Source organism: Megascapheus bottae, chromosome 16 (assembly GCF_031878675.1).
Source record: "Megascapheus bottae isolate mThoBot1 chromosome 16, mThoBot2.hap1, whole genome shotgun sequence".
Classification (NCBI taxonomy): Eukaryota; Metazoa; Chordata; class Mammalia; order Rodentia; family Geomyidae; genus Megascapheus; species Megascapheus bottae.
This window is the reverse complement of record NC_143524.1, coordinates 56458113-56485326: the sequence shown is the minus strand read 5'-3', so window position 1 is coordinate 56485326 and position 27214 is coordinate 56458113. Positions and strand designations below refer to the sequence as shown.

General features: G+C 36.0%; 1 protein-coding gene across 1 annotated transcript in view; it reads right to left on the bottom strand.

The window, feature by feature from the left end:
• Tyr (tyrosinase) overlaps window positions 1-27214 on the bottom strand; it is an 81251-nt gene that overhangs the window by 24677 nt on the left and 29360 nt on the right. The window lies entirely within an intron of this gene.

The following is a 27214-nucleotide window of genomic DNA, read 5'->3' as shown; positions in this document are numbered from 1 at the left end:
TCTATTTCAGGTACATAGATGAAAGTCAGAGTAGAAGGTTGTGCAAGCTTGAGAGAGTTATGAGTCAAGAGATAAAGTTCACTGAGGAGGGGACAGTGAATGAACAAAGCTCCAAGTATATTTCAGCTTTATTTAAAATTATGAGATAAAGACAAAAGATTTTATATTTGTAAGATACATTGTGATGTTTTGATAAATGCACACATTGTGTTTCATTTAGATAAGGATAATAATATCTATCTTCCCAAACATTCATTATTTGTGCTAAAATTGAGAGACTTTTGTCTAGCTTTCTGAACTATACAGTGCATTACCATTATCTACATTTATGCTACTATTCAGGAACACAGCAGAACTTATTACTTCTAGTTATAAATGATATCCATTGATCAAATTTTTTCCTTCCTCATGCCAAGTAGTGGAATTGCTGGGTCATAGGGGAGCTCTATGTTTAGTCTTTTGAGAAACTTCCATACTGCTTTCCATAGTGGTTGAACGAGTTTGCACTCCCACCAACAGTGTAGTAGTGATCCCTCCTGGCCACATCCCCTCCAGCATCTGTTGTTATTCGTTTTCCTGATCCTAGCCATTCTAACTGGAGTGAGGTGGAATCTTAGAGTTGTTTTGATTTGCATTTCTTTTATGACCAGAAATGTTGAGCATTTCTGCATGTGTCTATAGGCCATTTTTGTTTCTTCTTCAGAGAAGACTCTCTTTAAGTCTTTGGCCCATTTTTTAATGGGATGGTTGTTATTTTGGAGATTAGTTTTGGAGTGATTCAATTTTTTGAGTTGTTGATATATTTTAGATATGAGGCCTTTGTCCGTTGTATGATTAGTGAAGATCTTCTCCCATTCTGCAGGCTTCCAATTAATTTACTAGCTATGTCCTTTGCCATACAGAATTTCTGGGTTATCTGCAAATTCAACGCAATACCCATCAATATCCCAATGTCATTCTTTAAAGAAATAGAAGAGGCAATCCAAAATTTCATATGGAATAATAAAAGACCCCATATAGCAAAAATACTTCTTAGCAGAAAGAACAACACAGGAGGAATTTCAATACCATACTTTAGACTCTATTACAGAGCTATAATCATCAAAACAGCCTGGTACTGGCACAAGAACAAGCCTGAAGACCAATGGAATAGAACTGAGGACCTAGATATTAAACCACAGACCTATGGCCACCTAATCTTTGACAAGGGAGCCAAAAAAATAGAATGGAAGAAAGACAGCCTCTTCAACAAGTTGTGCTGGCAGAACTGGTTAAGCACCTGCAGAAAATTAAAGTTGGATCCTTCTTTTTCACCCTGCACTAGAATTAACTCTAAATGGATCAAAGACCTGGAGGTAAAAGCTGACACACTGAAAACTTTACAAGAAGGAATAGGAGATACACTAGACCTCCTTGGCACAAGTCGAAACTTTCTTAATAAGGACCAAGAAACACAAATCAGAGAAAGGCTGGATAAGTGGGACTGCATTAAACTGCAGAGCTTCTGTATGGCATTATTTCTTTACTTTTACTTTTTTCTTTTCTTCTTTTCCCCCCCTCCAGCTTCCTTCCTTCCACTCTAGTATTAAGTTATTCCAAAGTTAAGGAGCATTGTTTCTATACCTTCTCCTAGTAATTTCATAGTTGCAGGTCTTACATTTCATTCTATAATCTATTTTGACTAGTTTTGTCAAATTTATTTTTCTATGAATCTGAGACACATTACATTATTTGTTTGATGATAATACGATCCTATACTTCAAAAATCCTGAAGAATCCATCAAGTTGAGGTAAAAATAGCTGGATATAAAATTAACATACAGACATTAGTAGGTTTTCTATATACCTATAAAAAAAGACTAAAAATAAATCAAGAAAATGATTCCATTCACAATATCCTCGACTTAAAACAAAATACCCAGAAAGAAACTGAATGAAGGAATTAAAAGAATTATAAAATTAAGAATATAGAAGCTTGAAAAAATTCTTCAAGGAGAAACTTCTCATACTTATGGATTTGCAGAATTTATATCATGAAATGGCTACATTGCCAAAAGCAGTCTACAGATGATGTCATTTCCATCAAAATCCCAAGTTCATTCTTAACAGAACTTGAAAAAAATATCAGTCTATAAATTATTGAACCACAAATGACCTTAAATAGTGAATGAAATTTTGACATAATAATAATAATATTAATAATAATTATGCAATACTAGAAGTCTCACAGTGTCAGTTCTCCAACTATTCTACCTATGCTTAGCAAAACATCAGCAGAGTACTGGCACAAAAGAGACATGAAGACAAACAGAATGGAAAAAGACCTAGAGTGAAAACACACAGCCATCTTAGTTTTGACAAAGGAATACCAAAGAATGTTGAAAGACATGTGGCCTCTTCAATGTTGGTCCTGGGAAAACTGGATATATATATGCAGCTATCTGAGATACCTGTTTCTCTGTAGTAGCATCCACAAAGATGTCAATCTAAGACATGAAATTTTGAATCAACTATAGGAAAGAATATGAATGCACTGTGATGATAACTTATTGGACAAGATTCTAATTACTCAGAAAATAAGAGAAAAAAGTGACCTAGGAGATTACAATAATTTAAAGACTGTGGAACTATAAAATAAACAGCCACTAAATTGAAAACAGCCCGAGAGAAAATCTTTGCTCACTCTACATCTGAAGAGAAATTAATAACCAGAATATACAAAGAGCTAATGGAATTAAACTCCCAATAAATCAAAACCCTAGCCATAAATGGGCAGGTACATTGGACAATTTTCAAGAGAAAAAGTAGAAATAGCCAAGAAATTCCTGAACAAATGCTTGACATCTCTGGTAATTCTAGCTACTCAGGAGGTTGAGACCTGAGGATCATGGTTCAAAGCCAGCCCAGGCACTAAAGTCTGTGAGACTCATCTTCAATTAATCATCAGAAAACTGGAAGTGGTGCTGTGATAGCTTTGAGCTGAAGAACTCAGGGACAGTTCTCAGGCCTAGAGTTCAAGCCCCATGAGTGACAAAAAAAAAATCCCTAAAAACAAGAACAACAAAAAAACCCCTGTAAATCTAAAGGTCATTCAGATTTCATTACTTTTAGACAGAATGGCCATCATGATGCACACAAACAACAATTAATATTGGTGAAAATATAATATTGGTAGGAATGTAAAATAGTGCAACCACCATGGAAATCCGTAAGGTGTTTCTTAAAAATGTGATCCAGAGACACCATCTTTGGGCATCTGTTTAAGGAAATCTATATCAGGATGCAGGAGAAGCATTTGAAGATACATCCTGTAACACTATTTATAATAACTAAGGTATGGAGAGAGCCCAGATACCCTTTAACTTATGAATGAATTAAGAAAAAGTGGTATATATATCTGCCATGGATTATTAGGATTTGCAGATAAATGGATGGAATCATAATACTAATGGATTGATCATAATGTTAATCAAAATAAGTCAGGTTCAAAAGATAAAAATTCATATGTGTCTCTCCTACCCAGAAGACAAACAAGCACTAAATACATACAGGATTATATATACATATAAAGCAAATATTTTTAATTGTGGAACTAGAAGACTAGGAGGAGGAGGAAGGGAGAGAAAAAAATATGTTAGAAGGTGAAAATATAAAAATATGTTTGTATTAAGATGGCACTAACAAAACTCACTGGGAACTTACCAAGGAAGAGGGAGAAAGATAACAATGGACGAAAAAAATTAGATTACTTGAAGAAGTATATCTGTGAATTATCATGCTGAGACTTATTTGAACAAATATGCACCTAGTAAAATGAATGACAGGAATGTAAGTCCGATCCTCTGTGAGGGTGGTTTTAGTGTTCAAAGGGAGGTCAAAAGAAGGATGAGGGAGGATAATAAATATCAGTGAAGTACTTTATATACATATATGGAAATAGAAAAATGAAACTTCCTAAAACTGTTTTCAAAAGGATGGAGGACAGAGTGTGGGAACACTGAGTCTCATCAAGGTACATTGGGCAAATATGTGTGTCCAAGTAAAGTCTTCTTACAACACAATTAATAGATAATAAAAAAGAGATTTTAAATAAAGAAGGGAAAGAGCCCTAGAAAAAGAGGTTTGAGTGAAAAAACTCTGTGACATTTTCTATTAGAAATGAAAATCTAATTTCTTCACTGGTAGGCCAGAGAAGCTAGAATAGAGCTGGTACACAGTTGATAGTAAATAAATATTTGAGAAATAACTAGCAAGGAAGAATTCCAAGTCTATCTACAAGTAATGAAAATACTATCTTATGTATTCTCTTGAAATGTGTATTCAGCTTATAGTCATTAAGCATGTATCTCTTCAGGCAAGTTTAGGCAATGTATACAGGCAAAGTAGATTTAAAAGTTTCAAAAGGAATAGTCACTCTCTATTAAAAAATCTTTTGAGGGGAAAAGCCATTTACTGAAGTTACTTGTTCTACATATTCAGGAATTTATATTACTTCATGTCTTTAGTCAAGAGATCTAATACCTGAATTTAAAATGGAGTAATTGTTACAGAATGAGTTAAAAACACCATTTATGATAAACACTTCATAAGTTCAGGGTGTACACACATAGTATAGATACATTCGTGTATGTAATGTTCCTCTTTTGATCACCAGCCAACATTCTTTTTTTTCTATAGTCCTCAGGAAAAAATCTACTCCCTAGATCACTGACATTCAATATTAATAGCATTACTACTTTGCCAAATTGTGGTAGACTTTATTTTGTCTTGAAGATTAGAATAACAAAGCTTATCATACATCTAATAGCACTAGTGTAGATAAACGCCTTTTTTTGGAATAGCAAATCTTTACTGCAGACAAAAGGGTATTGTGTCCCTAATGTATATAGCTCTTCAGATACTAAGACTCCTAATATCACAGGGAATTAACATGATTGGATAAGTAATTAATTTTATCTAATAATTTACATCAGAACCAATATATCGTGCTGCATTGACAGTTGCACATGGTGTACAATTCTACTGGTCAACATTTCCAACACAACACCTGCAGTTATTTACTTCTGTTTTGGCACTAAGAGTGTTACTTTGTCATCCTATATCCCTAATAAGACACTTCTAAACTAATCTACCCTGACATGACCTACAAATCTTTTGTTTGTCTTTTCCAGAGCATAGGTCAGTTTCTTACATATAAAAGATTAAAAAGAAAAATAGAAACAAAGTGGGTAGACAAAAATAAAATATCATGAATTAGAGGACCAATCAATGAATTCTGAATTTGTTTTACATGCAGCAGGGGACTAATGGGAAAATTATAGTATACAGATAGAGTTATATGGATATGTCATACAGTACATATTTCTTTCCTGAAAGATTAGGTGTAGGGAATCAAAATATAGGATGGACTAAGTATATTGAGCCCATACTAAATATAAAAAGACTTAGAGGTAATGTGTATGGATGTGACAAAAAATGAAAAAGGTTACATGCACTTTAAGATCAGAGATTCCATCTGACAGGAAAAATTCTCTGTGAGTACAACTGTTTCTTTCCAACGAATAGTAAATGTTCGTTTATGTTTAGGAACATTTATGAAGTACAATTATAGAAGCATGCAAAAAAGAAGTATGCAGAATACAAATACACAAGTAATTTATCCTGTAATAATGCTAATATCATTAGAAATTTAGATGAAAACAAGTAGAATGTGTTCAAGTATGGCTTAATTAACAAAATAGATAATCTAAATCACCCTTCAGAAAGCAAATCTCTTGGATTTGACATTTTTATTACAAGTGATAGCAAAATGACAATCTGACATTTTAAGCACAACAAATAATTCTGAAAAATGAAAGGAAGGAACCCAAGAAAAGATAAAGACTGACAAAAATATATAATTTTCTGTGTAGATTATTCTTAGATAGCAGGTAAATATCTACCTTAGTCTCCAAGAAGTGGAAACAAGAGGATTTTTACTATCTTACTTCTTGTCTTTTTCCCACTTTGTGGCTGTTTTTATTTCTGCAGTTATTGTCTTGTGTGTAAGTTTTTCTGTTTGGTGGAGGGGAAGAGGGAACAGAGAAACTTTAAGACAACAGGTGAATAAATACAGCAGTGGTACTCACTAGACACCATGTTGAAAAAGAACTATACAACTTGTGGGAGAGAGGGACAGTCAGGAAAGAAATAAACTGGGAGAAAAAGAAGAGGTGACACGGTTCAAAAAGAAATAGACTCAGCTGGGAATTTGGCCCAGTGGTAGAATGCCTGCCTAGCATGCACGAAGACCGGGGTTCAATTCCTCAGAACAACATACATCGAAAAAAAGCCAGAAGTGGTGCTGAGGCTCAAGTGGTAGAGCTCTAGCCTTGAGAAAGTCCAAGGACAGTGCTCAGGCCATGAGTTCAAGCCCAGAACTGGCGAGAGGAAAGAGAGAGAGAGAAACAGACTCTAAGCTGGGTGCAATGGCTCATGCCTATAATCCTAGCTACTCAGGAGCTACCCTGGCACTAAAGACTTGGAAACTCTTATCTCCAATTAACCACAGAAAACTGAAAGTGGTGCTGTGGCTCAAGGGTTAGGGTGGTAGCCTTAAGCTGAAGAGCTCAGGGGCAGCACCCAGGCCCAGAGCTCAAGCCCCATGACTGAAAGAGGGAAAAAAATAAAGAAAGAAGAAGATGCATTACTTGATTTATGCAACTGCAATCCCTCTCTATATTACCTTTTAAACACAAACAAATAAAATACCACTAACAGCAGTTTTAAAAAACTGTAATGTGTTCTCAGAGGCTTTTTTTTGTATAATAAATCTGGATTCAAGCTCAACATAAAGATCAGTGAAGCTTGAAAAGAATCATGCATGTAATAAATTCGTTGATATTGGTGAGTAAGGATAAAGGGAACACGGTCTCCTTGAAACAATGGAAAGAAATGGCATTTGGGAAAAGCAGTTTTTTGGCAAAAAAAAAAAACAACAGGAAATTTCACAGATTCATAAAACCACAGAATATTAAGGCTTGGGTGAATGCTATCTTCTAGCTTAGGAGTTGACAAGTACTTGGCAAGGATTTACTCCAAGGACTTTCCATCTAAATAGGCTCCTGGAATCTTCCCTCAATCACAATGGGAGTGTTTATATTGGTGTTTGCCTTAGATATTGAGATGCTATGACAGATTTGATTAGAAAATAAGCTTCTAGATTTCCACCTCTGGATGAAATGGGGGGAGCTTCATAAACTTGGGTCTCTGCCAAATAAGCGTAACTGGTGGAAACCAGGGAAGAAAACAACCATTTAGTCTGTGGAAGTTGTTCTAAGGACATCTGGCATTTAAAGAAATATTTATTCACAATAATCTATTAAACAATCAAGACAGTTAGTCTGTGACATTTGGATAATGCCTTTTCACCTTTTCTCACTTGATAGGTTGTTTTAAGTCTGTATGCTCATTTCGAGGCTACTATCATCTCATAAGTAGTTATTTTCCAATCCATTAACATAGGATAGCTTTCTATTGATTTCCATCTTTAATAATCACAAATATTCTATGGTGGTTCCAAGTTCTTAGGAGGAACACAAGTTCCTGTTTCACCAAAGCAACATATTTTAACTCTCAAGAATAAGTAGAGAAGGTTAAAGAAGGTGAGTACAGTCCCCAAAACATAAGTACATGTGTGAAGATGGAACCATGAAGCATGTTGAGATTGGTTCAGAAAGGGAGGAGAGGGGACAAAGGAGAGTGGTGAAAGAGATGAGTAGATCAAGGTACTTGTATGCATGTATGGATATAACAAAATTAAATCCCCTTGAATTAATTGATGCTAATAAGAAATATTCCCACTACTCTCTTGGTTCCAGTGCAATTGCACATTATTTTCTTGAAAAAATGACCAAAAGACACATAATAAATACTCTGATATCTCTGGCTCTAAAGGAAATGTAAAGCAAAATGATATAGGTGCTACCACTCTCCAGTTAGAAAGGCCATTAACAAGAAATCAGAGTAGCAGATACTGGTGAATATGTCACCTAATACACTGTTACTGGGAATGAAAACTTGCTCAACTCTAGAAAGCAGTGTGGAAGTTTCTCAAAATATTAAATATAAAATTTCCATATAAATCTAGCAATTCTGCTGTGGGGCATTTATCAATGATTATCAACAGGATATAATAAAGCCACCAGAACAACCACATTCACCATATCCAAACTTTATAATCATCCCTGATAACTCTAAATGGACAAATGGATCAAACAAATGTGGCATATATATGTACAATGTAATGTTACCCATGCATTAGACAGAATGATATTCAAACATTTGTAAAGAAATGGAGAGAGTTGAAAAACATTAGGTTAAGTGAAGTAAATTAGGCTGGTGAGACAAAGAATTCATGTTTTCCCTTGTATTTGGAAGCTAATTTTAGCTTATAAACAATAAGTAAATGCACTGGGTAGTATGCAAGTATATACAATTATGTTAGCTGAAATATAACATATTCATAGGAGATTTCAAATGATGTAATTCCTTAGAAAGCCAAAATGAAAGTTCAGCAAATAAAGTGGGTATTCAAAAGGGGTTGGGTCAAGGGCAAAAGATCAATGAAGAAAAGAGGGAGAATGAAGTTAAGAAATTAATGTATATCCTACAAAATTAACCACAGAAAAATGGCAGAATTGGAGCTATGGATCCAGTGGTGAAGCACTAGCGTTGAACTAAAAATTTCAGCACACCTAGGCAGGTTCTGAGTCAAGACACAAGTCCAGCACAAAACAAAACAATAAAAAGAAAGAAAGAAAAGAAGGAAGGAAAGAGGGAGGGAGGGGGAAGAAGAGAGACAGGGAGAGAGAGAGAGACAGGGAGAGAGAGAGAGAGAGAGACAGGGAGAGAGAGAGAGAGAGAGAGAGAGAGAGAGAGAGAGAGAGAGAGAGAGAGGGAGGGAGGGAGGGAGGGAGGGAGGGAGGGAGGGAGGGAGAGAGAGAGAGAGAGAGAGAGAGAGAGAGAGAGAGAGAGACAGAGAGAGAGACAGAGAGAGAGACAGACAGAGAGAGAGAGACAACATAAAACCTCTTGAGCTGGGTGCAGTGGCTCAGGCCTGACATCCTAGCTACTTGGGAGGCTGAGATCTGAGGATCGAGGTTCAAAGCCAGCCCAGGTACTAAATCCATGAGACTCCAATTAACTACTAGAAAACTCCAATTAACTACTAGAAAGCCGGAAGTGGTGCTATGGCTCAAGGGGTAGGACAATAGCCTAGAACTGAAGAGCTCAGGGACAATTCCCAAACCCAGAGTTCAAGTCCCATGAGCTATTGTACTCCTCTGCTAGGAGAGCTCTAGATGTATACTAATTATGACAGCTGAGGGAGACCATTGAGCCTATATTCCTTTGGGACTGACTTACTTCACTTAATATGATTTTTTCAAAGTCTTTCCATTCCCTTACAAATGGGACGATGTTGTTCTTTCTGATGGCAGCATAGAATTCCATTGTTTATAAATACCACATTTTGTTGAACAATCATCAACTGAGGTGCATCTGGGTTGGTTCCATATCTTTGCTATGGTAAATAGGGTTTAGTATATTCCTGTTTCTGGATGATTGGGTAAATACCAAGTAGTGGAATTGTTGGGTCATAGGGGAGCTCTATGTTTAGTCTTTTGACGAACTGCCATACTGCTTTCTAGAAAATGGGAAATGGGGCTTGAACTCTAGGCCTAGGCTCTGTCCCTGAGCTATTCAGCTCAAGGCTACCACCCTACTCCTGAGCCACAGCCCCACTTCCCATTTTCTAGTGATTAATTGGAGATAAGATTCTCACAGTCTTTAGTGCCCTTGCTGGCTTTGAACTGTGATCCTCAGATCTCAGCCTGTTGAGTAGCTAGGATTATAGTTGTGAACAACTATGCCTGGCAAGGTATATTCTAAGTATTACAAATGAGGGAAACCATTCAGCATATGTTTTTCTTGGGTCTGGCTTGCTTCATTTTTTATTTCTATACAAATGGGGCAAAGGACATAGCTAGTGGGATAAACAGAAAGCTCACAGAATAGGAGATCTTTGCTAATTATGAGCAAACAAGGGCCTCATTTCTAAAATATACTTAGAACCCAAACAATGAAGCACCCCCAAAACAAATTCTCAAAGAAATATTAACCCCATGAAGAAGTGGGCTACAAACTTAGAGAGACTTCTCTGAAGAAGAAATTAGAATAGTTAATATACAAATGAAGAAATGTTCAACATCTCTGCTGATAAAAAAAAAAAACACCTCACCCCAGTTAGTGTGGCCATTATCAAGAAAACTAATAATAACAGATGCTGGCCTCTTTAGAAAGCAGTACGGAGGTTACTCAGAAGACAAAGCATTATGCTCTCCTATGACCCAGCATGACCCAGGAATCTGACTCCTGAGCATTTATCCTAATGACCACAAACCAGGCTGCACTAAAGTCTCCAGCACAACCATGTTCATTACAGCATTATTTTTCCCTAGCTAAAATTTGTGATCATGTCAGATGCCCCTTAGTGTTTGTATTTATTTCTGAGTTCTGATACTTTTGTTCTTAGGATTGTACTATTCTACTTCATAGCCTCTGTGGTGATTAGTTCTATATCAATATGTTTTAAAATTTTTATTCTATTCTTTTTTATTTTATTCTCTTATTATATATACATGCATTCTTTTATGTTAGACACTCTTCAATCTGTCAAGATTTTTTCCTCCTCTCCTCATTCCTTCTATAATGATTTTGCTTCATTATTTCCATCATAACAACACTGACACTTGTATTTCCTTTGCTTTTTGACTGAGAGGAGAAAATTGGCACTTGTCAAAGATAATTTCTGCTTAACAGAATAAAAAAATGATAAGAAAGTGCCATTGTTTATTTAACAACATGAAAAGAAGTTAAATTTATAGCCAGCCTTTAATCGCTAGTAAGACACGTGAGAAGGTACAAGATATGTCAGCTCAGGGACAGCGCCCAGGCCCAGAGTTCAAGCCCCATGACCAACAAGAAAAGCAAAACAAAAGCAAAACAAAACAAAACAAAAGATCATTTTTCCTTAAGTAAGTGTTGGGCTACTGCCCCTGATGATTACTTTGTCTAAAGATGCCTTGTTCCTGAGTTCTTATTCTCATTATTATGATGACTGTGATAGTTTGTATTTGATAAAACTTATCTCCATCTGCTTTCTTCTATATTGGAAACCAGCCTTTTTTTAAAATAATATATCCTGTTTCTTGTTTCCCTTTTTGTTAAATATACATGTGGAAATTTGGTCTTTACATGTCCTAAGGCCATAGACCATTACATTTATAAAACCAAGTCATAAAACAAAAATACTATATAATAATTTTACATGTGAAATTCACAATACATTTACTATGGAGGTTTTATAGCTCAGTAATATTTTCTTTAAATTTCCTTAAGGAAAATACGGAATCATTTTCATTAAAAAACAGTGCCTTTAATATCAAAGTCATTTTCTTCATAGTTTTAATTTCCTTCCATTAATATTAACTGCTAAATGTTTGTGTTAAGACAAATCGTACAAAATGTTGGTTCCACTCTGATACTATCAAACATGTATAATATAATTTTATTATATTAGTTTCCCTTCCTCACTCCAACAACTGAATCCCTTCCTGTTTTCAAGTAGTATCTATTCTACTTTAGAATCTTTTTAATAAATAGCTAGGTTTTGTCTATGAAGACTTGAGGTGTGACTCAGGTAGTGGAGTACCAGCTGTTAGCAAGATAGCTGAGCAAGATATCAAGACCCTAAGTTCAAACCTGGTACCTCCCCACACAAATTTCTAAAAGCTAGACTTGGAATATAAAAGAAAATGTGTTATATTTCTTCTTACCAGTCTAGCTAAGTTTGCTTAACACAATGTTCTCCTACTCATTTTCCTACAAATGATAAAATTTTGATTCTTTTTGTATACTAATATGTAAATATACTAATAGTATACCACACTTTTTAATTCACTCATTTATGGGCACATATACCAATTTATTAATGATTATTTTTAATAGTTTCACAATAAATAGAAGTATAGCGGTAGCTATTGTATCTTTAATGTATGAGGGATTTAAAAGCTACTTTTGCTAAGAAATGTTGATTCCTTAAGTGGGGCCCTGAGTGACCTAAAAGCATGGTAGCATTCACCCTTCACTTTGTGTCTGTGTTCTTTGTTCTGAGATATTCTCTCCTCTAGGCACTTTGTAATCACCTTCATTTCCAGTGAGAAAAAAGGATTTACTGATGAGTCAGTTGTTTGTGACACCAGGCAATACCCTCTTCTTATGCCACCTTGTGACAAAACTAGAAATTACCAGACAGGAAAAGAACAGTTAAGAACTGAGGACAGATAATCACTGCCAGATAACAGTAACAAGAATTTGGCCCCACAGTAGCAAGACAAGTTCCAATAACTTCTCCAGAAATCCCTCAGGATAGGGATTAAGATAATGATCTGCTGCTCAATCACTGCCTGGAATGTTTAATCACCATGTGAATTTTTATGAGCCTAGGTCTTTGTCTATGAAACCTGAACTCACTCTATGCCTTTAAAGATATCTGAAGGTCTTCAGAAGTATTCCTCTTCAACAGCACACATACCCATGCTATGGAATGAAATTCCTTTTCCTGAGTTTCACTACATTTCTTTATTTGTTATAAAGGGGCAAGCAGCTGGACGCTTTGGAACTCCTGGAATTTTGGCCTAGAGGAAAACTTTCTGGTTTCATGTTTACTTACATTGTTAAATGTATATACTAAAGAGAAGTATAGCTGTATCCCACGATATTTCTAGGTTTTGATAAAACTTCCTTACAGTTTTCAGAATGGCAAGACAAATTTACATTCCCACCAACAGTATACAAAAATTCTTCCTTATCCAAACCTCACTACCTCCCTTCCTACTTCTCTCCCCCTTTCTTTTCATTTGTTGGTCATGGAGCTTGAACTCAGGGCCTGGAGGCTGTCTCTGCTTTTTTGCTCAAGGCTAAACACTTTACTACTTTGAGCCAAAGCACCACTTCTGGTTTTCTTGAAGTTAACTGGAGATTAGAGACTCTGAGACTGTTGTGTCAGGATGGCGTTCAACCACAATTCTCAGATCTCAGCTTCCTGAGTAGCTAGGATTATAGACACTGACATATTTTATTGTCATGGTGATAGTACAGAGGGGTTAGGATTACATATATAAGGTAGTGAGTACATTTCTGCTCCAACACTGTTACTCCTCACTTTTGTCTCCCACTTTCCCTCCCCCCAACTCCCTCTCAAGTTGTAAAGTTCATTTACAACATATTCTCTTGTGTGAATGGCTATTAGTTTGGTTTGTCCTTTGTCTGTTGTCTCAGCATTTTGTTGTTTTCCTTCTCTTCCCTAATTCAAATAAATGTATGTACAATAAACAAGTTGCCAAACTCAGATGTTTGTTTTCTTGATAGCCAATTCAGTTTCACATGTTATGAGATCTTGACATTGATTTGATTTTCATTTCCCTGGTATCAGATTTTCATGCATATTTTTTCATTTGATCCGTTTAATGATTTTTATTTTGATTTTATTTAAGATGTATATATTCTACTTTTTTGTGGGTTGTGGAACTTGAACTCTGGGCCTAGGTGTTGTCACTGAGCTCTTCAGCTCAAGGCTTCTGTCGTACCCCTTGAGCCAAAGCACCACTAAGTTCTATGTATTCTAGATATTAATCTTCTGGAGAAAGATTTTCTCTCATTTCCTTATGGGCTCTTCACTTTTAAATTATCTTTTTCTATGTTAGAAGCTTTTTTAAAATTTGATATAATCCCATTTGTCAATTCCTTGTTATTATTTCTTAAATTAGTGGAACCTTATTCAGAAAAGCATTTTTTTATGTTCTCAACTTGAAGTATTTCTCTAATATTTTCATGTAGTAGTTTCAAACTTTAAAATATTGCATTAGGATCATTAATCTATCTTGAATTTATTTTGGAGCAGAGTGAGAGGTAGGGATCTAATTTCAGATTTCTACAGGTTGATATCCAGTTTTCTGGATGTGCTAAGGAGAATGTTTTCTCTGAAAAACAGTTTTGAAAAGTTTGTTGAGAATCAGACAGGAATATATATATATATATATAGTTATCTATACCTATGTCTATCTACATGTAAGTATCTTTATATATGTGTTATATGTAGGTCTGTTACTACTGCTCTTATTAGAGCAATCAGGTTGTGTGTGAGCTCAAAGGAGGATATTCTTTTTTGTTTTGCTTTGTTTTGCCAGTCCTGGGGCTTTCACTCAGAGCCTGCGTACTGTCCCTGGACAGTTTTTGCTTAAGGCTAGCACACTGCCCACTTGAACCACAGCACTACTTCCAGCTTTTTCTGTGTATGTGTTACCTAGGAATCAAAGGCAGGGCTTCGTGCATGTTAGGCAAGCTAGGGAGCTCTCTTGGAACCAAAGGAGGGTATTCTTACAGACGATCACATAGAGTGGTGTTTATCAAAATGAACTCCAGGGAAGATTAAACAAGAGGTTTTGTTATTTTACATTTTGGGGTTTTTTCCCCCTCTCTTGTCACTGTTTTTTATTTCTGTACATTTTGCCTTGTATGTAAGTCCATCTGTATTAAGGAGAGTTAAGGGGGAGCACAGAAGTGAGAAAGGATGAAATAATGCAGCAGTTATAATCACTAGACACTGTTGGAAATGAACAATACAACTTGTGGAGGAAGGGTGTCAGAGGGAAAAAAGAGTTGGTACTACTCAAAAAGAAATTTACTCATTATCTGACTTAGGTAACTGTATCCCTATGTACATCTCCTTTACAATAAAAAATAATCAAAAGTACTTTTTAAAATGTCAGGTTGTGTGACATTTCCTGCATTAGTCTTTTTTTGTGAAAGATTATTTCACTTACTAAGGGTCTTTTGTGCTTCTATACGAATTTGCATATTCTTAATTCTTTTTCTTTTCTTTTATAGATGTGAGGCCTGAATTTAGAATCCTGGACACTGACCCTGAGCTTTTACACTCAAGGCTAGCCCTCTACTACTTTGAGCCATAGCGCCACTTCTGATTTTCTGGTGGTTAATTGGAGATAAGAGTCTCTGAGACTGCCATTGTCATGGCTGGCTTTAAACCTCAATCCTCAGATCTCAGCCTCCTGATTAGCTAGGATTATAGGGATGAACTACTAGACCCAGCTTAAAACGTTTCCCTAAAAATAGCATCTGAATTTACTGTAATATGGCCATTTTAATCATACCAATTCCATTCATCCATGGACATGGAAAGTATTTCCATCTTCTAGTATGTAAGTTCTTTATTTGATGTTTTGTGGTTTTCATTGGAGGAGTCTTTCTGAATTGTTTAGATTTCTAGATAATTTTTGAAGCTATCTTGCATGAGATTTTTAGCCTTATTTACTGAGCACATTCACTATTACCATATAAAAAGTATCAAAAGCACAGCATAGAGAAAGAGTGTAGGGACAAGACATTCTTGTATTCTTCCTTAGTAGACGAAACATTTCCCATTGCTTTTACCATTTTGTACAATAGCTATCAATTTGTTTGTGCCTTTATTATGCTAAGTATTCATGAGTCTTCTATTCCTAGTCTCTTTGGGACTTTTGTTATGAAGAGATGTTAAATTTGTCAAACAGTTTTCAAAACTTATTGACACAAGCATGTGGGATTTTGTTCTTGATTCTACTTATGGGCTGTATTATGTTCATGAATTTCCATATGTTGAACAATCTTGAAAAGGACTGAAATCAGCTTAATCATAGTGTGTAATATTATTACTGTGTTTTTGAGTTAGGCTTGCAAGAATTTCATTGAATATTTTTACATCTATGTTTATTTAGTAAATTTGCCTACAATGTTTTCTTTTTTATTTTTTCCTTATCCAGTTTGAGAATCAAATACAATTGTGGTTTCATAAGAATGAATTGGAAAAAAACTGAATTTGAGGTGAACATCCATTTCTATTTTATAGAGAGCTTGAAAATCACTTGTGTTAGTACATTAAAGGTTGGATCAATTCAGCAATTAAAGCAGTCCATCAGGACTTTCCTTAATCTCTTCTCCTTTTCTTTCTTTCTTTCCTTCCTTCTTTCCTTCCTTCCTTCCTTCCTTCCTTCCTTCCTTCCTTCCTTCCTTCCTTCCTTCCTTCCTTCCTTCCTTCCTTCCTTTCTTCCCCATCCTGGAGTGTGAACTCAGGGCCTGGGCACTGTCCTTGAACACTTTTTGCTCAAGGCTAGCAGATTGCCCCTTGAGCCGCAGTGCTACTTCTGGCTTTTTCTTTGTCTGTGGTACCAAGGAATAGAATCCAGGGCTTTGTTCATGCTAGACCAGCACTCTACTGCTAGGCCATGCTCCTGGCCAGGGCTTTTCTTTCTTGGGACACTCTTATTATTGCTTTAATCTGATTGCTCATTCTAGATCTGTTTAGGTTCATAATTGACTTTTTTTGTGTGTATCATTCTTTGGGGCTTGAACTCAGAGTCATTCATTTCTGGCTTGATGGTGGTTAAGTGGAGATAAGAGTCTCACAGACTTTCTTTTCTGAGCTAGCTTCAAATGATGATTTACAGACCTTAGCCTCCTGAGTAGCTAGAATTACAGACACGAGCCATCAGTGTTTGGCCATAATTTGAAAATCTTATTAGTATGTTTCATTTAAGTGATATTTCCTCTATTATTTCTTTAACACTTTTTCCTTAAAGAATAAACCATATTTTCTATCACTTATTCTTGAAAGAAGAAAAGCTGTCTTAAAAAATTTCTTAGCTTGTATTCCTTCTAAATTGTCTATATATTATATTTTTGCATTGCAGTTTGAAAGTCTTGAGTGTAATTTAACATTACCAGTTCTTTCTTTGTTCCTTCCTTTCTTCCTTCTTTCCTTCCTTCCTTCCTAAACTGTATAAAAATAAACTTCTGCTGTGTAATCCACCCAGTGTGCAAAAGTGTGTTATGACAACCATATGAAACTAATACAGCACCCTAGAGATAATGTTTCTCTTATAATTATCATTGACTTCCTGAATTTTGATCATGACTGATGTGAGACTAATCCTATGTCAGTCAGTTAATGATACTAAAATTTTAGATAACATTTCAGAATATTTAAAAGGTTAAAATGAAAACTGAAAAATGCCAAAGGATGGTATATAAGGCATATTAGCATGGAATATCATATGTGAAAAATTATGGTAATAATCTGCATAGTAATAAGTAGATTTTAATGAAATGTATTAAATTCCTATTGTCTAAACCTGAAGCTCATTAAATTCAGCAGATAATTGCTGCATTAAATGACATTTAAAACAATTTATCTAATATTTCCTTAAACTTTGCACAATCCTTCTAATGATTATTCTTCCAGTCTGTCCTCACCTAACTTACAAACTTAGAAGTGATGACATCTACTCAGTTTTGAATGGGCAAATGAGAAAGAACCGGATCATTTTAAACTCAGCCTTTTCAACTCTTTTCAACAAGTACCCGTGCCTATCCTATATCTGTTCTCTACAAACAACACAAGGCACAGGCCCAGTCCTACCGAGGGCAAAAGTCCCAACATCTTCTTTGGCTTTGGACTGCATACCTCAAGGATTCTGTTGTGGTAGCTATTCTATTTTCCTTCTGTGTCTCTTCCTCTATCAGATATAATTCCAACAACATAGAAGCATCTTCCAATTTCCCCTATTTTTCAAAATGATGAAAAATGAAAAAGTGCCAACTCTTTCTTTGATATCCCATCCCCTGCTCCCCATTTTCCTGCAGTGTTTCTTGTGAAAACCTTAACAAGAGCTGTTCATAAATCTTCAGTCTGGCCCCTAAATCAGTATAGGTATTTAGCTCTCCTAATTCTATTGCTTTCTCAGGAGCACTCGATCTACTTGCCTATTTTCATGCTTTTCTTTTTCAGTTTGCCTATATGACTTTGGAACTCAATATTCTTTTTTTGAGATATTTTTTATTGTAATTAATAAAAGGGTTACATGATATTTGCCAGATAGAAGGTGCAATAATTCACATACATTGATACCCTTTCACATGTCTTGGTACCCATTTCCCTCCCCCCCACCCACCACCCACCCCCCATCTTGGTTTTCCCCCCTTCCCTATCAAATTTCAAATAACCAAATACAAATAAATTCAATATATCAGATAACAAAGTGAGATACTATAACAATATGAGATAACCAAGGGACAGCAAAAGAGATGAGAGATAACATAGTACATTAAGGACAACAATCATTCGTTATATGGCTTTTGTTTCAATATCCTGGAGGTCCTTTCAATTAGCTTCATACTATATGGCCTTACGTATCAAGGTTTTGCTCTATTGCAGATCTCTGCTAGTAGAGCCCAAGGTTTCTACTGATTATGACAAATGAGGGAAACCATTGAGCCTAAGTTCCTTTGAGTCTGGCTTACTTCACTTAATAGGATTTTTTTCTAAGTCTTGGAACTCAATATTCTTATTTCTGTCCATTTTCACGAGCAGTGCTTCTGCCCCTGCTAACTCATCTGTTCATCTCTTCAAGATATCTAGGCTTTTCTTAATACTCAGCTTCTTGGTGATTTCATCTTCTTTGTCATTTTAAATAATATTTATATCCTAAAAGTGATCAATTATGTGTCTCTAACCCCACTCTCTCCAAATGACTACTTGCAATTCACTCTTTGATATCTAATTACAATATCCCCAAAGTACTCTTATATATCCAGAAAAGAACTTAAAGTCATTTTCCTCAGTACCTTTGTTACTTGTCTAGCCTTTCTTTTTTGCTTCATTACTTCCCATAATATTCCCAATCTTAGGATTCACTTTTGAGTCTACCTTTTAAAAAACAGTATTTTCTATTTCATTGAGAATTCCATCAGTTTATCACTGAAATACAATGGGACTCAGTTTTCTTCCCAACAATTCCCTTGGTTCCCCCTGATTGACTTATTACTATCCCTCAATTGAATCAATTTGATGGAGTAATCCACATACTTGTTGATATTCTTACTCCAACAATAACAATAACCAGATTTGATATAGAACCATGAATGGTATTTTTTAGAATATACTGATATTATGGTCTGGATAAGTCCCCAGAAGTATATGTGTTAAAGACCACACTGAAAGTTGGTGTGGTCTTCAGCAAGGGAGGGGGTTCCACTAGAAGGTCTTTACTCATTGAGGTTGTGTCCTTGAAAGAGTTTATGGGATCCAAGTCTTTTATCTTTCCTTATTTATATACTTATTTATTTACTTATTTATTTTTAGCCAGCCTGGTAAAGATTTTGTAACTAGATGTAGCAGCTTTGGAATTTCAAATGGCACATGTCTGATTCCAAAACCCGTGATCTTAATCATTTGATTTATGGTCTGCTAGTCTCATGATTTCTAGCCTTTAATTTATTGTCTAGCCCCATTCATTGCATCTGCTATTTGGTGCTATTACAACCATTCTGACTTTTGGTATTCTAAATAATTATGATGAAACCTTTCCATGGCCAGATTACTTTTGCCTTTTTTTGTTCAATATCTGGCTGTCATTTCAAATATTCCATGCTACCTCCTAGGACCTTACAATCTATACTCATTTCTTGCTATGTTGCAACAAACTATGTCTTTGGGTAAGTCACTTTCTCTGTGTCCCACTTTTCTTAGGCAGAATAAGGGATTTTCAGTCACAGTCTTCAAATTCTTTCCCAGATTCAGAAATTCAGTAAAAATAATGAAAAATCATATTTCTCCTCTTGTATATGAGATATTTGGGCTTCAATTATCTTCATTTCAGCAATTTAATTTCTCTAGTTTGAAAACAAATTGTACTATAAAGAGTTGGGTGATTTTCCTCACTGTAACTAGAATAGTTTGTATGTTAATAGAGTATAGGATTTTTTTATCATTTGATGAAGTACAATTCAATATCCTTGGACTAATATTGTATTATACAATAAGATGTTATTGGAAACCCATCATATGGCTGTCTGTCTCTGAATCATTGATTGGTTTACTAAGCTCTTAAGGAATGACTCCTCTGGGTGTGAATATGTGGTATGGGAAAACAATGATCAATACATGGCACTGTCAGAAGGAACTTGGGATTCATGAGGAGAGACAGATAAGCCATGAATCAATATAAGAAATGCAAATTTCTCTGTGAGCTGAAAATAGCAACAAGAAAACAACTGTAGAAATATGGTCAAATATGATCCTAATAGCACCACTGCTATTTTATGCTAATATATTATATAATATAATTAAAACATATAACATATAATACTTATATATAATTGATTGTATTTCAGAGAATATAGGAAGCACTAAAACATGGTCATAGTTAAGCAGTAAAAAGAAACCCATGGGAAGGCAGTTTCTGATCCGCCATCCTATCTGATTGTGAGTACATACTTGAAGATATTTCTCTGAATTTTTTCCATATCCCTGAGATTTATGCTTTTCTGAGAAAACTTCAGCCTTGCTGAGTTTAGCAGGTAAACAATCTGCTCTTCATTCCTGAAGCCTCAGGAACTTCCTGGCAACTCCATTTCTTCCTATACTATTTCTGTGCTGCCAGGTTGGCAAGGCATCTGATTTGAGAGCATGAAGGTCAGGGCAGCCTTCTGGGCAGGATGCCCCAGGGGAGGGTTGGGGATTAAAGTGGAGAAGAAACCTCGAGGGTAGATGCAACTAAGAAATCCCTACAGAAGGTGTAATTAATGAGCGGTTGAGGAGTGAGGCAAGATAGTCATCCCAGAACAATATTGTTTCAACTTTACAGCTAACTGGAATTCCTATACAGTCAAAAGATGGCCTAGAGAATCACTTTGGCAAGAAGACAGTACACAGCCCATGATTGCTTAGGGAAGTTTCAATCTCCTGACATATCTGTCTTTGCCTAAGGAAAATCCCTGCAAAAGACCATCCCAAGATCACCAAAGGGTGCTAACATAAGACGCTGTAAAATACTGCCTACCTACTGCCACATCTTGATAACCAGATATTACCTCAACAAAGCACGACCCATACTCAGTTCACATGTTTAGGAAACAAGGACAGATTTGTCTGGAAAATCCAGATAAATGAGGACATGTGTAAGCATCTATATGTCCTATTTATTAAAGAGCCTGTCCATCAGACTACATAGCAAAGGAACATGCTAAATCTGCCCAACAATCTACCCTCTGAAAGATAGGAGGGAGTGCTGTCTTCCTCAAAAACTGGAATCAACATCAGAATAAGAATTCTCACTCTGGCTGGGAGTTTGGCCTAGTGGTTAAAGTGCTTGCCTAGCACGCACGAAGACCCAGGTTCGATTCCTTGGTACCACATACATAGAAAAGAGCCGGAAGTGGTAGATCTCTAGCCTTGAGAAAGTCCAAGGACAGTGCTCAGGCCCTGAGCCCAAGCCCAGGACTGGCAAAAAAAAAAAAAAAAAATTCTCACTCTGTCACCTTGTGACAGCCATATATCCATACTGGAGACTACTTGAACAAAAGGCGAAGAATAAAAGCGTGTGTGTACCTATTAAAAACCCCAAGAGCTCATCTTTCTATTATACATTGCAACTCATCACATATAAACTCATTCCTTTGAGACAGGTAAGATCCCTGCCACCTTTTCATCAGTGAGGAAACTGATACTAAGGGGCTCAGTGACGTTCTCAAGTATACACAAGAAGCACGAGGCGGCATCAGGACATGTGCCAAGATCCTCTGATCCTGGGGTCCTCAGTCACGCTGACCCCTCAGCTCCAGTCCTATCAAAAGAGGGTTTCAATGCTGTTTAAAACTATGAATCTGGGCTGGGAAGTATAGCCTAGTGGTAGAGAGCTCTCCTAATAAGCACAAAGCCCTAGCTTCGATTCCTCGGTACTACATACACAGAAAAAGCTGGAAGTGGCACTGTGCCTCAAGAGGTAAAGAGCTAGCCTAGAGCAAAAAGTTCTCCAAAGACAGTGCCCAGGCCTTGAGTTCAAGCTCCAGGACTGGCAAAACAAAAACAAACAAGAAACCCCTGCTAATCTAAACCTCTAAGAACTTTAAAGAGAAAATACCCCATTGTCATCCTACGCAGTGTTTCCATCTGAATTTTCTCCCCTTCTGATTCGCTTTATCTCTAATCTAAACCTTAAACCTCTGTTTCAACCTGCCAATTATTATTATTATTATTATTATTATTATTATTATTATTAACCAGACTGTTGTGTTCAAAATCAATAGCCAGCTGCTGACATCTCAGGCTTCCCCCTGGGAAATGAGTGTGCTCTGTATGCACATATGTAAACACACTTCTTCCATTAAGTTTTACTTTAGGTCCTTTATGGAACAACATTCAGTATACATTATTTATTCTCTAAACTTCCATTCAGTCATTCATAATATCGTGACAATAGTTTGACATTATCATTCACAGGATTTATGTAGATATTAAATGTCTATTTAGGTGACAAAATTTCATGTAGAGTAAATTCTTTTTTCCCCTAGTTGTGGGACTTGAACTCAGGGTGTGAGCACTGTTGTTGGACTTTTTTTCTCAAGGCTAGAGTTCTACCCTTGAGCCACAGTCCCACTTCCAGCTTTCTTCTCTGTATGTGATACCGAGGAATTGAACCCAGGTCCTTGTGCATGCTAGGCAAGCACTCTACCGTTAGGCCAAACTCCCGGCCCCAGTATATTCTTAATACATATTCAGTTGTGTTTTCAGTATTGAAGAAGAGTCTTAACTATTAGCTGTTGTCTGAAGTTTCTTTGAATTTCAGTGAACATTTCCATACTTCTAAGTAGTTTCTCTCCTACAGATTGATCAGTTTTATTTCCTATTTTATGTTTCAGAAGTTCTCAGATCACAACTATATCCCATACTCACATTTACTCATGTCAGGGTCTAAGTTAGTTCTCTTATATTAGTTTTTCTGTTTAAGCAGGAGTGAGGAAAGCTAAGGTTTATTTTCATTGAGGAGATCAAACAGTATAGCTCTTACTGGTCTACACTTGGAACAAAATTTGTCATAATGGACCACACCTGAAAAAACATAATGACCCATAGATATCAATCATAGAGCCTTTGGTTAAAGTTAAGCCAAAAAAGCCAAAGAGAATCAAATGAAGATCAAAAGTGCCACCACTTCAGCTAGTGGTGCCATTGCCCAATCTACAAACCATTTGGTAAGGCTCTAAGGTGAGGGCCTTGATTTCAAACCATTTTGTGACGGGACTCTATTGGATAAACCCCAACGATAAAAGACAGTGGGCTGTATCCTAAACGTAAATATTGTATCCAATTAATAAGGAGCATCTGGAATACCCCACCTTGGAATTATTTTTACTCTCAAATACCTATTAAGACACTATTACTGAAAAGTTGCATTTTGCTCTGAATTATATAATCATATATGACCTGGGGAGTTTAAGAGGAGAAGGGCACTGAGATTTAGCTTCATCAATCACAGTCTAAAAATATATAAAATAGACGTTTTATTGTTTATTGTTTTGTCAATGTATATGTTTATTGAATTAGTGAATGAGTGTGAACATTTGCAAAACATTTGGCATGGTTTTTTCCATGGAATCCCTTTTAGAGTGTTAAATGCAAAGGTGTGACATTTATCCCCAAAGCATCATCCAGTACCAACATCTTACTTTCTTCATCAGATCTTACTTTCATCAGATACAAGCTCCTCAGCCCACTGCCAAAACTTGAAAAATCCCTCACCAATGTGTAGCCAAAGGCAAACTCGATAGTATAAAAGAGAAGCATGGACTGGCAAGAGCTAATTCCAGAATTTCCATACAGCATCCAAACAGTAATTCCCATGAGGTAAGTCGAGCCCTGAGATGCAGAGCCCTTACCATGGGCAGGCTGTGTTCAGCTGGGTGGTTAAGCTGCTGCTAGACAGACATCAGATCAGCTTCTCAGGAAAATGACACTGCCCTGAACACAAGTGCCTAGTAGAATTCTTCATTTAACCAATAGGTGAGGGATAGAATTCTGTACTAGATACTAGGACACCAACTGCTTTCAATAAAACAGTTGCAAAGCAAAACCCCAAATGCAATCCTAAGACACTTTAAGTGTTCTAGACAAATAATTGCACATTTTTCTACTCCCTACTCTTTTATTTGCATGTATACCTGGCCAGTTTTCAGAATTGGCACTACTGATCATGTTAGTGTAAAAGTAAACAGACTCATTTAAAAGTTAAATGAAAAGAAACACATGAAAACTATGTCTTTTCTCATGGATTAGAGGTAAGTGATCACGACCTCTACTCTTCACCTCTACTAATAAATACACATACATGTATGCACACACAGGGACTGCCAGTTGAAATAGGATGTTATTAAATATCATATTGTATAAACATCCTTCCTTAATAACATCTAGAATATTTCAAATTCAACAATTGCAAGCATACTTTATTTTAACGGTTACTACCTCTGCCATTGTATGCAAGAGTTCACTGGGTGTGCAGTCCACATTTTGATAGCACTGTGGAGAATTATTTTAAAAATTCCTCTCTTGAATAGAACGTACTTAGCATATTGAAATTGGACATCATAATCTTTTATTCATTCAATTAAACATTATGAGATGGATATGCTGAATATTACAAACAAAAAGATGTGATAGACAAAATAAGAATTGAGGTAAGAACCCAAGACCTTGTTAGATAAACCAATAACTGAACGATTATAAAATGACATCTTAAGCTCTAACAGAAAATATCAATATACAAATTACTGACAATTCAGAAAAATGCAATGAGGGCCTTTGAGATGTAGACAAAGCAGTACAGAAAAGAGAAAGCTTGAGCTATTTCTTGACTTCCAAATGTTGGTGGAGTCCTTAGATTTATGAAGGAGGAAGAAATTAAAGCCCGATATATTGAAGTAGTATGAAAGCTGAAAAAATAGAGGACATAATGGAAAAATGGTGTTCTAAAATATGAATATTACCTATCATATTTATATAATTTTTATAAAACTTTTAAAGCCTCTGTAGCATACAGTATTTATTTTCAGTGTCCTATGAAGGTAATATCCTAAGGTTCTGAACATTAGAGAATGGTACTGGGGTTCAACTCAGAACTTTGTGTGCTCCCTTGGCCTTTTCACTGAAAATAGCACTCTGTCACTTCCACTTACTCTCTCCCTCCCTCCCTTTCTTTCTTCCTTTCTTTCTTTTTGCTGGTGAACTGGAAATAGGAGTTTCAATGACTGTTCTGCCTGGGCTGGCTTGGAACTTTGGTCCTCATAACTTTGTCTCTTGAGTAGCTAGAATTTTGAGTGTGAGCCAACATTCCCTGGCATAGCTATTTTATTTTATTAACAAATGTTATTCAAATTGTTGGATAATAATAATTATAGCTCTTTATTACAGAGTATCAACTATTTTTCTAATGTTCTTCATGATATTGTTATATTATCTATACAATCAGAGCTTCTATTTGGGTGACCAAGTCCTTTATATCTGAGTCTAGTAATAGGAGTTAGTAAGAAAGCAACAATCAGGGAATTGTCACCTCTACATTGCAGATAGTAGAATAAACAGATAAACCAAACAGGCTTGTTAATACAGGCCTGGAGCTAAAACAAAGGAGGAAATAAGTTAATGTTCAGTAAGGAGAAAATAATGAGGAAAAGTGGATGGAATATTAAACCTTTGGCACCATCACCCTTTAGGGAATAGGTAAATGACCCATCAGCCAGAAAGTGATCTTCAAGCAATCCAGTTTTTTCTGTTTATCCCAAAGTCAATCTCTGTGACCTTGAAAATGGCACAAGATGGTGGAGATGGCTGCATTGCTGTCTTCCCATAACACATGCCCCACTTTTCTGCCATATTTCTTTTCTAATAAACTTTCCTACTGTCTTTGCTAGGATCAAGTCTTGCTGGGGTTTTTCTTTCCCTAGACACTAAGACCAAGATCAACTTAGCATTCCAAAATTTCAGTAACACTAATTCTGATGGTTCTGTACTTTATTGTCCACCAATCACAGAAAGCATTAATTTAATTCTTCTTTGGTCTCCATAGTTTTCCTGTGAGTTAGGATCTTTAAAGACTCCTATTTTAGAGAGGAGGAAAGGAAGAATCAGAAAAGCAATTGGTTTTATCTAAGGTATTGGGGATTTTATTTTATTTTATTGCCAGTCCTAGGTCTTGAACTCAAGGCCTGGGCGCTGCCCTGGGTTTATCCTCAAGGCTAGTGCTATACCATTTGATTCACAGCACCACTTTGGCTTTTTTCTGTGTATATGGTGCTGAGGAATTGAACCCAGGGCTTCGTGCATGCTAGGTAAGCACTCTACCACTAGGCCACACTCCTGGCCCTTGGGGATTTTAAATAACAGATTCTAAATGTAAAATTAAATTAAAAAAAAAAGATTTTTCTTTCACTAGACCACACTATTTCCAATCCAGACTTCCTCTTGAGAAAACTCCTGCAATGGTATAAATTAGTGGAAATCCCAGTTGGTTTTGTATAGTCCAACTGACCGTTTTCACTGAACTCTTCTAACAATGACAGACCTGTCAAAGCAATACAGAATCAAAAATGTTTATGAAATGGAAGCCTAGCTGGTCATGTAAATTCCTACAAAATAATGTTTCATCTTTGTCCCTTCAGGAATGTATTTCTATAGTTTAATTAAAATTATTACCCTTAAGTATTCTTAGAAAGGAATTTCAATACAATGTGTCTGTTTGTGAGTATAATCAATCTTGATCAATGCCATCGCTTTCATCATTCTTCCTCATCTCTTTCAACCCCACCCATTTCCTCAATTGATCTAGTTTATTCTTCACTGTAGACATTGAATATTAATTATGATGTCATGACTACATGCATCTCTCGTTCCTCTTTTCACTCACTTATGTCTCTCCCCTTGACCTCTCTCCCCAACAGGCTCCAGCTTCCTGGTGGCATTCATTTCATGGAACTGTAAGTTGGGTTTTCAAAGGAGTTACATTATTGGAGTTCTTCCGTGCATGTATCATACTTCCGTGAGTTAATACATGCGTGCATTATGCTTATGACTCTGTATATGTTTATTGTGCTCAAGTATTTCTACAATTAACCTTCTTTTTCTCTTAACCTTTGCCTTTCCAACTTTCAGATATTAGAACTTAGAGCCTCATAATCTGTCAGGATCAAGTTTGTGTTTAGAACTTGATCCCTAATTCCCTAATTC